Source organism: Elaeis guineensis, chromosome 5, assembly GCF_000442705.2.
Source record: "Elaeis guineensis isolate ETL-2024a chromosome 5, EG11, whole genome shotgun sequence".
Taxonomy (NCBI): domain Eukaryota; kingdom Viridiplantae; phylum Streptophyta; class Magnoliopsida; order Arecales; family Arecaceae; genus Elaeis; species Elaeis guineensis.
Genome location: NC_025997.2, coordinates 21,067,837 through 21,082,648, shown reverse-complemented (window position 1 = coordinate 21,082,648; position 14,812 = coordinate 21,067,837). Strand labels below are relative to the sequence as shown.

The 14,812-nt window shown below is 35.7% G+C and overlaps 1 pseudogene; it reads left to right on the top strand.

Moving 5' to 3' along the window:
* The first annotated feature begins 5,587 nt into the window (after positions 1-5,587).
* Positions 5,588-14,812, top strand: part of LOC105045162 (plant cysteine oxidase 2-like) — an 86,950-nt pseudogene continuing 77,725 nt past the window's right edge.

The following is a 14,812-nucleotide window of genomic DNA, read 5'->3' as shown; positions in this document are numbered from 1 at the left end:
GAGCTAATGCAAGGTGAATTCAAAATGACATGATGGAAGAGCTCAATTTTTTCCTCAGGCTTCAAGTCAAGCAAACAAAGGAAGGCATTGAGAGATACTTAAGAAGTTTGGGATGGAGAATGCAAAGGGCATTGAAACACCCATAAGCCCATCTTGCAAACTTGGAAACTACTAATAAAAATCTTTGCCAAAAATTTGCTGAGCTAATGTAGGGTGAATTCGAAATGAGCATGATGGGAGAGCTCAATTTCTTCCTTAGGCTTCAAGTCAAACAAACAAAAGAAAGTATTGAGAGATACTCGAGAAGTTTGGGATGGAGAATGGAAAGAACATTGGAACACCCAAGAGTCCATCTTGCAAACTTGAAAACTACTAATAAAAATTTTTGTCAAGAATTTGCTGAGCTAATGTTGAGTGAATTCGAAATGAGCATGATGGGAGAGCTCAATTCCTTTCTTAGTCTTCAAGTCAAGCAATCAAAGGAAGGCATTGGAGAATGCAAAGGACATTGGAACACCCATAAGCCCATCTTGCAAACTTCAAGAGAATGAAAGTGGTCAAAGTGTAGATAAAAGCTCTATCGAGGTATGATCGATTCTCTACTTTACCTTACTACTAGTAGGCCTGACATTCTATTTAGTATATGCATATGTGCTAGATTCCAATCAAATTCAAAAGAATCTCATTTGCTAGCTGTAAAAAGAATTTTTAGATATTTATTGGGCACTCAAAATCTAGAATCTAGGATTGTGGTACTCTAAACACTCTTCACTTAACTTAATTGGATATTCTGATACTGAATATGAAGGGTGTAAAATTGAGAGAAAAATTTATCAATTTTTTGGATTGAATTTAATCTCATGGTTAAGTAAGAAACAAAACTCAATTGTACTTTCCACGATCGAGATCAAGTATGTTGTAGCTAGGGTTGCTGTGGGACTTTGGAATAAAACAAAATAAAATTTTAATAAAATATGATAGTACAAATTAATTAATCTAACAAAATCTTCCTGGACAAAATAGATAAGACATCTTATTTTCATAAGAGTAATTCTTTGTACACTGGGCATGATGTAATAAATCCGATGCGGAGCGCACCACATGCTGTGATTAGGCCGTGTGGCATCTACATGAAAGACTGGACGGAGCCTTATTTTGTGCCAAAAAAATGGAGGTATGCCTATCGCTGATCGTGACCTCTATTTAATGCCCATCACCGATCACTTTTTCAAATTTTTTCGGATGAAAATACCCTTTCCCTCCAACGAGGGTTTTTTTTTGGCTTGTCATGTGCTCTTGTGTTGCCATTTCAAATGCTCCCCTCTCTCTCCACCCTCTTTGATGCTCTCCTTCCTCTCTGAGCTTTGGGGCATTTGATCCTGGTCTAATTGTTGAAGGTTTTGGGTAGCATCTTTTTCCCTTAAATTGCACCCCTTAAATTGCTTGATGATGGCAGCATGTCGGGCCAGTTAGAAAGTAAAAACCCCATGGCTCTCTTTTATTTTTCAAGTAGTTTATTTATTACAATATCTCCATGGATAGCTAGACGAAGTTAATATCTTAGCTAGATTCCACATCAAGTTCTGCCTTTGATTTTGACCTTCGATACCTGATCATGACTTCCTAGTATCGAAATAGTTCCCAATGGTGCCTTTTCAATCAAATATGTCATCACATCCCCAGATTATGAGTTCTCACAAATCAAATGACCCTTCTATCAGCCTTCTCGTGACCCTTCCATGACACCCTAGAGCCCATACAAGATATCTGATGTATTTTTTTTTGATAGGAGAACGACATCCTGTACTCCCTTCATGACATCTTGGGTGCGAATTATGACTTATTGCAATCGTAAGAGTTCCACCAATGTTTCATGATTTTTGATATTATTTTATAATTTTTGACACTATTTTATGACTTTCGATACTGCTTCATGACTTTCTGTATTGTTTTATGACTTTTTAATGAATTCCATCAATATTTTATGATATCCTGCGCTGTTTTATGATTTTCTACATTATTTCATGACTTTCGATATTATTTTATGACTTTCTATTCTGATTCATCACTTTCTATTCTATTCTATGATATCCAGCACTGTTTCATGATTCTTTATATTATTTTATGACTTCCGATATTGTTTCATGATTTTTTATTTTATTTTATGACTTTCTTCACTATTTCATGACATCCTTCATGACTTTTTATTTTATTTTATGACTTTCTTTACTGTTTCATGATATTCGATATTATTTCATGACTTTCTATACTATTTTATAACTTTCACCATTACTTTATCAATTTTTCTACTATTTTCTAACATCTGATACTATTTCATGATGTTGTATACTGTTTTATGACTTTCTCCACTATTTATAATTTTTTATATTATTTTATTATTTTTTATACTATTTTATAATTTCTTACATTATTTTAGGACTTTCATCAATGTTTGATATCTTTTTATGATTTTTTGTGACTTCCTCCACTATTTTTTGATGTCCGACACCATTTTATGACTTCCACTAATGTTTCATGTGAAGGTGAGAGAAACTATTTCTCTTAAGATAGTCCAGGTTGCATCAAAAATTTTTTATAAATCTATATGAATAAGGATCAAATCCTTATTTGAATAGCAGTGGAACAGAGGATCAAATCTTCAAAATTTAGAATCAACCTTTGTGGAGGTCTAAAAGTGCAGACCCTCTACTTCGCATGCATGCCAGACAACGCAAGAAAGTGGGATGACTTCTGATCAAAACACCCTTGCAACCCAATCAAATGAGGGAGGAGAGGTGCTGGTGTGACACCTCACCCTAGTAAGGGGGAGCCCAAGGGAGGGCCCACAGCAAGGAGGAAGAGGGGTGGCAAGCAAGGGGAGACGCCAAGGGAGAAGGTGCACCCACTTCTCACGCCTCTCTCTCTCTTTCTCTCTTCTCTCAATCTAATTTGATTGCTATCTCTTGTATTCATCCATAGGTAGAGATCCACTCTATTTATAGATAATTTTTATGATCCATTAAGTATAAAATTTCTAATTCAAACATACTTTGAATCAGTTCAATACTCATGAAAGAAGGACTCCTACATAAGATAAAATTGGAGCCATTTAAGGCACCCACAATGCATCCATTCCTACACCCATATGAGATGCCCACAACCAGCATCATGCCAGGTGCTGGTCGGCCCAAGGGAGGAAGAAATCCTAGCGCAAGTAAGACCTATAATATCTCATCCAAAAAAGATCCAATTCGAATCCAATTCGAAGCTGGTTTGAAATAATTTCGAAAGACTATCAATCCCAAGCTCGTTAGGACCTTTGTACCAAGTCTAGCTTGGATTTTGAATCTAATTAAGTCTAATTAATTCAGATCTAATCTAAAATTAATCAACACTTAAATTCAATCTCTCATAGGCTCCATGGATCATAGATCAGAAACTGCTCATCCTCAGAATTGAATCTAAACCTCATGTATAGTGCTAGCTAGACATAATCAACTCTTTAATCACGTTTGACCCATAACTAAATTCTCAATTAAGTTAGCTTATATATTCAATCAAGTCAAATAATTCTAAATTAGAAACATAAACATAGGCCAATACTTTCTTACTTTATCTGATTTGTGTGCGTGACTCTATAGGTTTAAATACTAAGTCGGTAGCACAGGAATTGTTTTCTACACTAATCAAGATATCATCTAGCAATGATTTCTGACATCCAAATAGATTAAATTATCGTAAAAAAATATTTCAAAACCTATACATATGATTATCCCTTGGACCCTGAATGCTCTAGGATGATCTCAGGTTAACTGTCAATCGAGAGTGTTTCATTCACATTATATTTCAATCTTTCAAATCCACCTCAAGGATTATCCTAATCAAGATTTTACTAAATTAAAATATAGTGATATATCAACTCCAATAATTTGAAGGGAGCATTCTCATCTTGATCCACATACAGACTTCGTAAGTACTTGACTGTATCCAGTGGCCTTCCATCACTGCATTAGAAATCTAGATAGTCTGGCACTAAAGAACAATGAGTTACTTCCAAGTCAGTATAGTGATCTCATATATGAGGGATACTTATACCCATACACTTCATGAGTAGCTCTTGATAGTAGAATGCTCAGCAGGTGAGTCACTTATTCAGTGATGATGTACTCCTGCATCTCATCTGTATACCATATCAGTGTCACCACACTCCTTAGTTAAAGGACAACCAATCCATATGGCACACAACGACCTCCACTCGATAAACGTCATCATCCTGTAATGACGTATTATTTGATCGTGAACATGGTTTAGAACTATACGATAAATCCTCTCTTTATCGTACACTATCATAGTTCTAAGGACTTCATCACAACATAAGAGTTCAAAGAAGATGTAACTTTGTGATGAAAAATATCAGAATAACTTTTATTCATTAATTAATAATTCATATACAAAGTAGAACTCAATTATCACATGATTGATTTTAAGACATAATTCCCAACATCATGATGTCCAGTACTGTTTTATGACTTTTGGCATTATTTCATGACTTGCTGCACTACTGCACTATTTTATGACTTTCGACGTTATTTCATTACTCCATGTACTTTGTTATAACTTTCTGAACTATTTTATGATGTCCTACATTATTTTATAAATTTTGACATTGTTTCATGACTCTCTGCATAATTTTATGACATCCATCATTATTTTATCAATTCTTCCACTGTTTCTTGATATCCGACATCATTTTGTGACATCATGCACTGTTTATGACTTTCTCCGTTATTTTATGATTTTCTCAACTATTTTATGATATTGTGCACTGTTTTATAACTTTTTATACTATTTTGTGACTGAGAAGACTGAACAATAGATGTGATCTCCCGAGCCATAGCACTGACCAAATCTGAAGTCATCCTAACTTGATCATCAAAATCTCTTGGCCCAAAAGATCTAGAAGATCCTGTTGCTCCACCCCCATTAAAATGAGGTTTCTCTTTCTCAACTAAAATATTCTCCTAAACATCTCTGCTTCCACCCTTCTTGGTCCACTGACCATCAATTTTGAAGAATTTTTAGGAAATACATTCTATGGAGGGCTCTTTCATTGATTTTACTATCTTGGTTGATTATTCTCTCTGAAGCTTTATCCTAAAATATTTAAAGATATGGGTTAAAATCATAGTATAAGATAAGGATGTCTCTACTCTACCCACAGCCTCTTGCATAGCCTTGATAATCATTTCTGAAAGGTTGAGTGGGATGCATTGGACTACATGATACATGATAGCTAAATCCTTATCTGATATAATATCAAATCCTCTTACTCTAGGTTATATAATCTATCAAATACTCCTGCTTTAGGTTGTATAATCCAGCAATAAAGGAATAGGAGTTTCGAGGGTTCAGCTTATGGTTATAATTTACAATCCATACGATGTGGTTAGTCCATGCGGGTCAGCCATTTGGTGAACTTGGGTCTGAATCGAATGGAGTTGAAATTAGACTAGCCTTCGTCCTTCCTGTAGTGCCTTGAACCCCTCGCTCTCCTTCATGAATCGGGTAGAAGGCACCTTCATGAACAATGCTGAAGGTGCCTTCATGGTTCATGAAGGCACCTTCAGCACTGTTGAAGGTGCCTTTAGCCATGAACAGTACTGAAGGCACCTTCATGAACCATGAAGATGCCTTCATGAATAGTGCTAATAGTGCCTTCCTTCCCTCCTTTCCCCTTCAGCCTTCAGCACTATTCATGAAGGCACCTTCATGGGCACCTTCCTTCCCTCCTTTCCCATTTCTTCCATTTTTAGATCGATACATAGGAGAGAGAAAATAAAATAGAGAGCCAGGGGAGAGGAATAGGTCGGTGTTCAGATCACTTCATTCTTCTAGTGTGCACTCTCTCTCTCTCGTCTCCTCCTTTTTGATCCCTTTTTTTTTACTCTTGTTCCATCTTTTTGCTCCCTTTTATCCCATCCAAAGATCACTGTTTTGCCTCTTTATTCACTTCTCCTCGAAAGATCGCTTTTTGCCTTATCTCTACTTGATCGTGGCTCTCTATACCTTTTCACTGATCAAAAACTCTTTGGTGGTGGGCGGTCCAGGGTTTTACAGGGGTTTGCAGTCTAGCAATTTATACAAGCCTCATGTCATAGATACTCTCGATTTCCAAGTTTCTTGCTTGTTCTGGGCTCTGCTCTTTTGGATTCCATGTGGATTCGCTTCCACTCTCTTTGATTCTTTTTGAATTGGGGCACCAGATTTGATGGCTATGGCGAGCTCTAGGGTCCATCTTTTGGGCTTCAAATTTTGATTTTGCTAGCCATCATCATCGTCATCATCATGTTCTAGTAATCTAGTGATGGTCGAGTCTCTTTGTTTGTTTTCCAAAAAAATAAAAAAAGGGTGTTCTTAAATTGGAGTATTCTCCTCAAGCTCTCTCCTTTTCAGATTCTCTTTAGTTTTGGAGGGGTAGGTATCTGTTCTGATTCCTTTTGGAAAATAATATAACTCGACCTATTCCTTGTACTGGATTTGCCCTCTGTTTGCTATACCATCCAAAAAATAGCCGTTCAAGTTTCGAAAGACCTGGAAATGGTGATGAACTCCTGGATGGAAGTTCTTCCTCCATCGACCCCATGCTTCCCCAACTCAAGTTGGCTTCTTGGCCCAAAGAGGGGTAGGAGTTGGACACGAGGAGAACAAACTCTTGGAGGATGCCCTAGTGCACTTCGATAGGGACACCCCTAAGCGATGGGAGATGGTGGGGGCCATGATCCTGGGGAAGTCGGTGCAGGATATCATCACCCATTACAAGGATTTGTAGGATGACATGAGCAAGATAGAATCTGGGTGGATCCCATTCCCTAGTTATAGCTCTTCATCTTTTATGTTGGATTGGGAGAACGACCATGGGTATGAAGGGTCGAAGCCATCCTACTACATTGGTGCAAAGAGGTTAAGAGGGAGGCTCGATCAGGAGAGAAAGAAAGGAGTCCCACAGACTGAAGAGGAGCACAAGTAAATTTCCTGTTCAAAAACCCATTTGGCATTTTAAGAAGATTACATATGTGTTTTTTGTGTGTTTTATTATTATTATTATTAAGAAGATCATACGCCATGGTTGAATAAACATTGCCATCTTTAATTAGATTTTTTTTAGAAATTAAAATGATGTGCAATTGATAATCCATGTATGTTTTGATTCCAATACAAGAAGAAGTATAATCTAATAGGCAAAATAGGATTTTATGTCCTATCTGTTTATTGTTGGTTCTACTACTAGCTTAGTTTGCTTCTGAGATTGTTCATTGTGGATATCTACAATACTACCATATACCCTTGATCTAAATTATTAGCTTTCACTAGCAATCACATGGCTGGCTATTGTTCGAAAGGTGGTCCTCGCATCATCATCGTCCATCACTGCATGTGTGATAGGAGTTCGTAAATCGATTGGTTGCTATGAAAGTTTTCATGGATGGAGTTGCTGCGTAATGTCATGGAGAGCAAACAGGATGATGTTGCTTTTCTTCAGGCTTATGGGCAAAGTCTTCATCCCAACTTTTGATATCTTGCTTTCGTGATGGGGAAGGCAATGAACCTTCAATGATCAGATTACCTAATAAAGCTCTAAGGAAAAGAGTTTCTATTCTATTTTATGACTTCCTCCACTATTTTATCACATTCGATGTTGTTTCATGACTCTCTGCACCATTTCATGACATCCGCTACCATTTCATAACTTTTGGTACTATTTCATGACTTCCTCAATTGTTTCATAACTTTGGACACTGTTTCATCACTATCTGTACTATTTCACAACTTTCTATACTATTTATGATTTTTGACAATGTTTCATTAGTTCTACCAATATTTTATGATGTCTTATTCTATTTTTTAACTTTCTCCATTGTTTTATGACATCCGATATTATTTTATGACTCCGTATATAATTTTATGACATCTGTTACTATTTTATAACTAGTTGCATCTATGTTCTCATAATTGAACTCAGTGTGCAATATTTAATTACTTGCTGTCAGTTGGTATTTAGCTATTTCGAAAGCTAACATATTATATAATACATTCAGAAGCTTCCATAATTTCAAGGATCATTCCATAGGATAATCTGATGATTATAATGTTAGATGTATGTCCTAAAAGTCAATACGATTGACACATTATAATAAGTCTAGGACACAATTTTATACTTAATACATTAATTTAATCAATAAAAGGATAAGTTTTATTTTTATTCAAGAGTGGTGTATCTTTGAATCATCCATGAAATTAATATTTTGATACATATTCTCAAAATATTGAGAACTAGAGACATATATAAAATTTTTAAATACTCTCGATCATAGTATCATCATGATAATGGTGATCGATCTGGATAGACCGACGTACAAATCACTTCTTTCAGGATAGATGAGTCTTTGATCTATAATGTAGAGACACTGAGGGATAAGTGTGGATAGTTGTTAGAAAACTACTAGTACTGAGCATGACTATACGAGAGATCACTTAAATTTTTAATCAATCGTCAATGATTATCTTAATGCTGTAGTTGTCTAAATAGTCTTTTGACCTACTATGGTATAACTACTCACAGTGAGGCTGCTGGAGTTTGACTGATATATAAATATGACCTCATTAAGATCTTGTAGTAGATGTTGATGACAGTTGATCCACTATAGGAGTAGAATACATATCTAGATAGAATCTATCGATCTTGATAGAGAGGAGTAGTCCTATGAAATTTAAGAGGCTAAGTCTGAGAGTCTATGGCTACAGCCGTATGATTGATGAAAAAAAACTTTTATGATGATCACAATTAGACTTGAGCTAATTGAATCTATTATATGACTGATAATGAGATTTAATAATTTATCTATGACTTGCCATCTAGTCAAAACTCATGATAGAGAGACTGAATCACATATGAACTACACCTTGAGGTTCTTTTTTAGTTCTACTGTGTTACTACTACATACTGCTAGGTATTACTGGTGAATTATGAGAGATCACTAGGATTGCTCAAGATCGATAATTCTTGATGAGTTAAAGTGAAATTAATTCGATATATTGAAAATAATTTTAATGATACTATGATAGAGATCATTGTATATCTCACTACCAGATAGAATTAAACCTATAGAGTCACACAACAAAGAAATTAGATTTGAAATAAGTAATTGAGCTTATGCAGTCTCAATTAGGTTTAAAAAAATTTTATTGGATTCAGGATAACCTTGCTAGCATATAGTTAAACTCAATTTTCTTTCTACACTTAAATTTTTTATTTGATAAGATTAATTTAAATTAATCACGTGCTAATAACCTAAATGAATTAGATTCATTGGGCTCTAATTATTGGGTGCCTTGGGTTTTGGATCATATGCATTAAGGGTTGAAATTCTTAATCAATTTCTTTGATTGTTTGCATGGGATGCCACTTGATTTGATCAAGTTGGTGAAGAAAATATGTGGCAGTGCAGTACATATAATTTTAAAATTTTTATACAGTAAAAATAATAGATTAAATAATTTAATCCTAATCACATGTATAAGATCTAATCTTAGACTATCACATCAAAATTTTTGATATAAAAAATATATACTTTAGATCTGAAAATAAAAATTACATCGATCTCATCGATGCTGAAATTCTAAATCTTAACTATTAGATCTATCATAGAAATCAAAACAAGTTAGAGATTGTTATCAAACAAATATTGACCTTGATCTCCTCTAGTCCAATGGTTGGAAAGAGTGTTTGTCAGGTCACTTATAGTCACATAAAGTCATTTGGCCTCTATAAAAAAATCTACGTGAAGATTGACCCAGATTAGGGGCTCGAAGATGCTAGTCTGCAAATAATTTTGACAGCTAATCTCTTTCTTCTTCTACAAGCATCTTGGACACTCCAAAGTGATAGGAGATCTTGAGGAGAAAGAGAGAAGGAGGACAAGAGGCTTTGAAAATAAAAAATCAGCAAGGAAATTGATTATTAGATGTCCAAGAGAGGCGACCCTTTTTTATAGACTAGAAATTAGGGATTTCCAAAAAAGGATGCCATGAATCAATGCCAAAATCTCCTTTTTGTATCTCAAAAAATTCCAAAAAATTTATTAAGATATGGAGAAGGAATATGGAGTCTCACACACTAAAAAATTCTTCAAAAAAGTAAGAAAAAAAATAATATATCACCAACAATATACCATATATAAAAAATATCTTTCCTAGTCTGCATCTTCTCTCTAATTCGGATCGCATTCAAATTAGACAAGAAATAATATTATAACTCATCAGCTATTGTCACCCACCCTTATTGGATCCTCTCTCATGATGCAAAAAATCATAACACAAATCCAATTAGGCATGGAGAAATTGACATGGATCCAGATATGGTGCAAAAGATAAGGATAGAGTCCTAGTTTGACTTGGACTCTTCATTTATAATTCAATTCTAATCGAAATAAAATTTGGATTGAAATCACTGATAGAAATGAACCTAATCCAATTAAAAATCTAAATATCTCATCAAATTCCTAAACCAATTAGAAATTAGCTGAGTCTAAATTCTAATCGAATCAGGATCAAATTTCTCTTATAATCGGGTTTGATCATATCAATCCCAATCTAAGTCGAACTGAATCTAATTCAGTTAGACTTATTCCAAAGCTCTTTACTCAATCAAATTAAGTCAATTAATAATCTAATTACTAATTAATTCTTCATAAATGATAGAATTTTAGTCTCAGTGGGACTCTTCCACAGAGTCCTAGTCCAAGTAGAACTCTTCACTAGATTCACAATCCAATTAGACTTTTTCAGTCATCAGATCTGGTCAAGTCTTCTAATGCATGTGACCCTATAGGTTTGAATTTAAACTGATAGCATAGAAATAACTTTCTATACCAATCGATGTAATCATCTAGCAATGATGATCTGACGATCGAATAGGTTGAAGTATTGCAAAGCAACCTTCTAGAACCTACTAGCGTATGGTTACCGTATAATTCATCCCTTTGATCCAAATGCTCAAGATGACCTAGAGTTTAACTGTTAACCCTAATTAAGTCAACCATATTATATTTCAATCTTTCAAATCCATCTCATAAATTACTTTGATCAAGATTTTGCTAAATTGAAATACACTGATTCATATCTCCTATCAATTTAGAGGGGTCAATTCCATCTTGACTTACACACCGACTTGATAAGTACTTGACTGCACCGAGTATCCTTTCATCACTAAGTTAGAAAGTCAAATGGTCCAGTGCTAAAGTATAGTGAGTTGCTTACAAGTTACCATAGTGGTCTCAAGTTGGAGGAACACTTATGCCCATACCCTTCACGAGCTACTCTTGATAGCAGAGTGCTCGGCACATGATCACGTTTGATGCGAATGTACTCCTACATTCCATCTGTATGTCATAACAGTGTCTCCACACTTCTTGTTTAAGAGGACAACCAACTCATATGGCATACAACGATCTATACTTGATATCGCTATCATCCTAGTAATAGTGTATCGTTTGATCGCGAATATTTTTAAGGACTTAATGATAAATTCTCGTTTATCGATTAATAATAGTCCTAAGGACTTCATTACAATATAGGAGTTCAAAGATGGTCAATTTGTAATGAAAATATCAAAAATTTTTATTAATAAAAATTTATATACAATTTACAAGATGAGCACAATTGTCTAACGATTGGCTTTAGACATAATTTCTAACAACTTTTACTTGGACTAAAGCCAATGGGTACAGTATCGTATACCCATCTTCGATTTATGGTCATCGAACTCCTTGATTTTGAGAGCTTTAGTAAATGAGTTGGTCAAATTCTCTCTCCCATCGATCTTTTGAAGGTCGATGTCATCTCGATCTACGATCTCTCAGATAAGGTGATAACGACGCAGAATATATTTGGTGAGCTGATGGGATCTCGGCTCCTTGGCTTGAGCAATGGCTCCAGTATTATCGCAGTATAACAAGATAGGGCCATCAATGGAGGATGTCACTCTGAGCTCATCGATGAACTTCCACAACCATCAGCTTCCTTCGCAGCATCGGATACTGTGATATACTCTGCTTCGCAAATAAAGTCTGCTACCATATTTTGCTTAAAATTTTTTTAGTAAATTACTCTATCATTTAGGATAAAAATATAATCCGACACACTCTTACTATCATCATGGTCTGATTGAAAGCTGGAGTCGGTGAACCTCACAAGTTTCAAGTCAGTTTCACCATACATAAGTCACAGGTCCTTAGTATTTCTTAAATACTTAAGAATGGTCTTTACAACCTTCCAGTGATTTTCTCCTGGATCAGACTGGTATCTACTCACTACCCCTAATGAGTATGCCACGTCTGATCTCGTACATATCATAGCGTATATAATAGAATCCACTGTCGAAGTATATGGAACTCTATTCATACGTTCTCTCTCTTGAGGAGTTGTCGGATAATCTCCTTTTGAAAGAAAAATTCTTTAACCTATCGAAAAGTAGCCTTTCTTAAAATTCTCCATACTGAACCATTTTAGCATGGTATCTATGTACATGGATTGAGAGAGTCCGAGCAGCCTCTTAGATCTATCTCTATAGATCTTCATCCCTAGAATGTAGGCTGCTTCTCCCAGATCCTTCATAGAGAATTGTGACGATAGTCAAACTTTTATTTCCTGTAAAGCAGGGACATCATTTTTGATTAAGAGAATGCCATCCATATACTGTGGAGAAATTCAGTGCAGGGGTAAAATGATAATTTTAAAATTTTTTCAAAATTATGATTTTATAGTAAAAAAATATTAATTAATCTAATTAATTAATATAAATTTATCCTACACTAGGATCTAAATATGATATATAGCATGCATTCATTTAAATTTGAAATTCAAATTTGAACAATAAATACTTTATTGTAATGTGTTCAGAACACAATACCTTTGTGCGGGTAGTAGATCGCCGCAATTTGATCATCGTCGAAAGAGTCTTATCATCGCGACACAGCCACACAATATGTCTGATCTCTATGGATCATCCACACGAAGCTCCCGATCTGATCGACTCCTCACGAGTGCTAGCTCGTTGTAGAGGCCTTTTGACGGTCGATGCTGATCGAACCCCTTCGATCGATGTCTGTCGATTCTTCAGATACTTTGGATCATCAATAGACGTGCTTGAGAGGATGTTGAAGATCTCTCTGAGATTTTGTGGGCTCATGATACTCGTAGCTCACTTTCTCACTTCCCGAACCTCAGGCTAAAACTCTAGGGAACTCACCGAAAACTTTGCACCCACTTTTCTTTCTTTTCTTTCTTTTTCTCTTGGAAGGATATGGACTTCCTTCTCACGCACAAGACTTCTCACGCCCCAGAATTTTTCTCCAAATATCTTCTTCTTGCATGCCCCACTCTTCTCCTCCTTTTATAACAACCTCAAACATCTTATCCAAAAGAAAGGATAAAGATGAGTAATTGCACATTTGAATTCAAATCAAATTTTGAATTCAAATGGATACCAACTCATCCCTTATCCACTAAAGGTGTGAGGCATGGCTTAAATTATGCATAGAGTAATTTCATGAGAAACCTTTTCTCATGTAATAAATGGGGCGTAAAAAAAGGGATAAGGTGCAAAGATTGATTACCCATTCAAATTTAAACTTTATTTTGAATTTGAATGGCCAACCAATCATTCTTATCCATTCATTTGGCACATTAAAGTAGGGCATGGAGAGGGCTTGGCGTGAGAAAATAATTCATGAGAAGTTCCTTCTCATGAATTCAAATGGGTGCAATGGAAGTGAGGTGGCGCATGGAGATTGGGTCAAGGTGGTTTCATTATTTAAACCAACCTAATTGAACCAAACAAGTTAGGTCCAATTAGACTAATTTAAACCCAACTTAATTAGGCTTAATTAGGCTGAATAAAATTTTAATCAAATCAGGAATTGACTAAGCCCAACCCCCGATCAAATCAGGGACCAAACCATCTTGACGATTAGGTCAACTCTTAACCTAATCGGGTCAAACCCAACTGAATCCAATTCAATTGGACTTGATCCAAAAATAATTACTCAATCAAATTGAGTTAATTAGCGATCAAATCACTAATTAAACATCTCATAAATACTGTGTCTAAATTTGATGGGCAATCGAGCATCAGAATTCATCGATATGTAACCCTGATTGAAAAGTCCCAATCAGTGGGACTCTTGACCCCGGTACCCATAATGTGTGAAACTCGTGATCAGAGAATCCTGATTCTCGATCACTGAGTTCCAAACATGTAGGATTCTACATCAGCCATCAGATTAGATAGGAACCTCTAATGTATTGACCCCACAGGTTCGAACCTAAGTTGGTAGCACAGGAACCAATTCTTGTACTAATCGAAGTGACCATCTAGCAATGGTACCCGATATCCAGATAGGTCAAATAGTCGCAATCGCAACACTCGAAACCTACATGAATATGCTTACTGTATAATTCATCCTTTTGACCCTTGTGTTTAGGATGACTCAGGGTTAAACTGTCAACTCTGATCAGATCATCCGAATCGTGCTCAACTCAAACAGTCCTGTGACCCCTCACAAGGATTACCCTGGTCAAGATTTTGCTAAATTGAAACATGACTGTACACGGCTCCTAAACTGGAGTGGTCAATCCCATCTTGACATACGCACCGACAAGTCAAGTACTTGACTACCCCCAGCAGCCTTCCGTCACTGAATTAGAAATTCAGGTAGTCCAGTGCCTAAGTGCAGTGAGTTGCTTGCAAGTCACC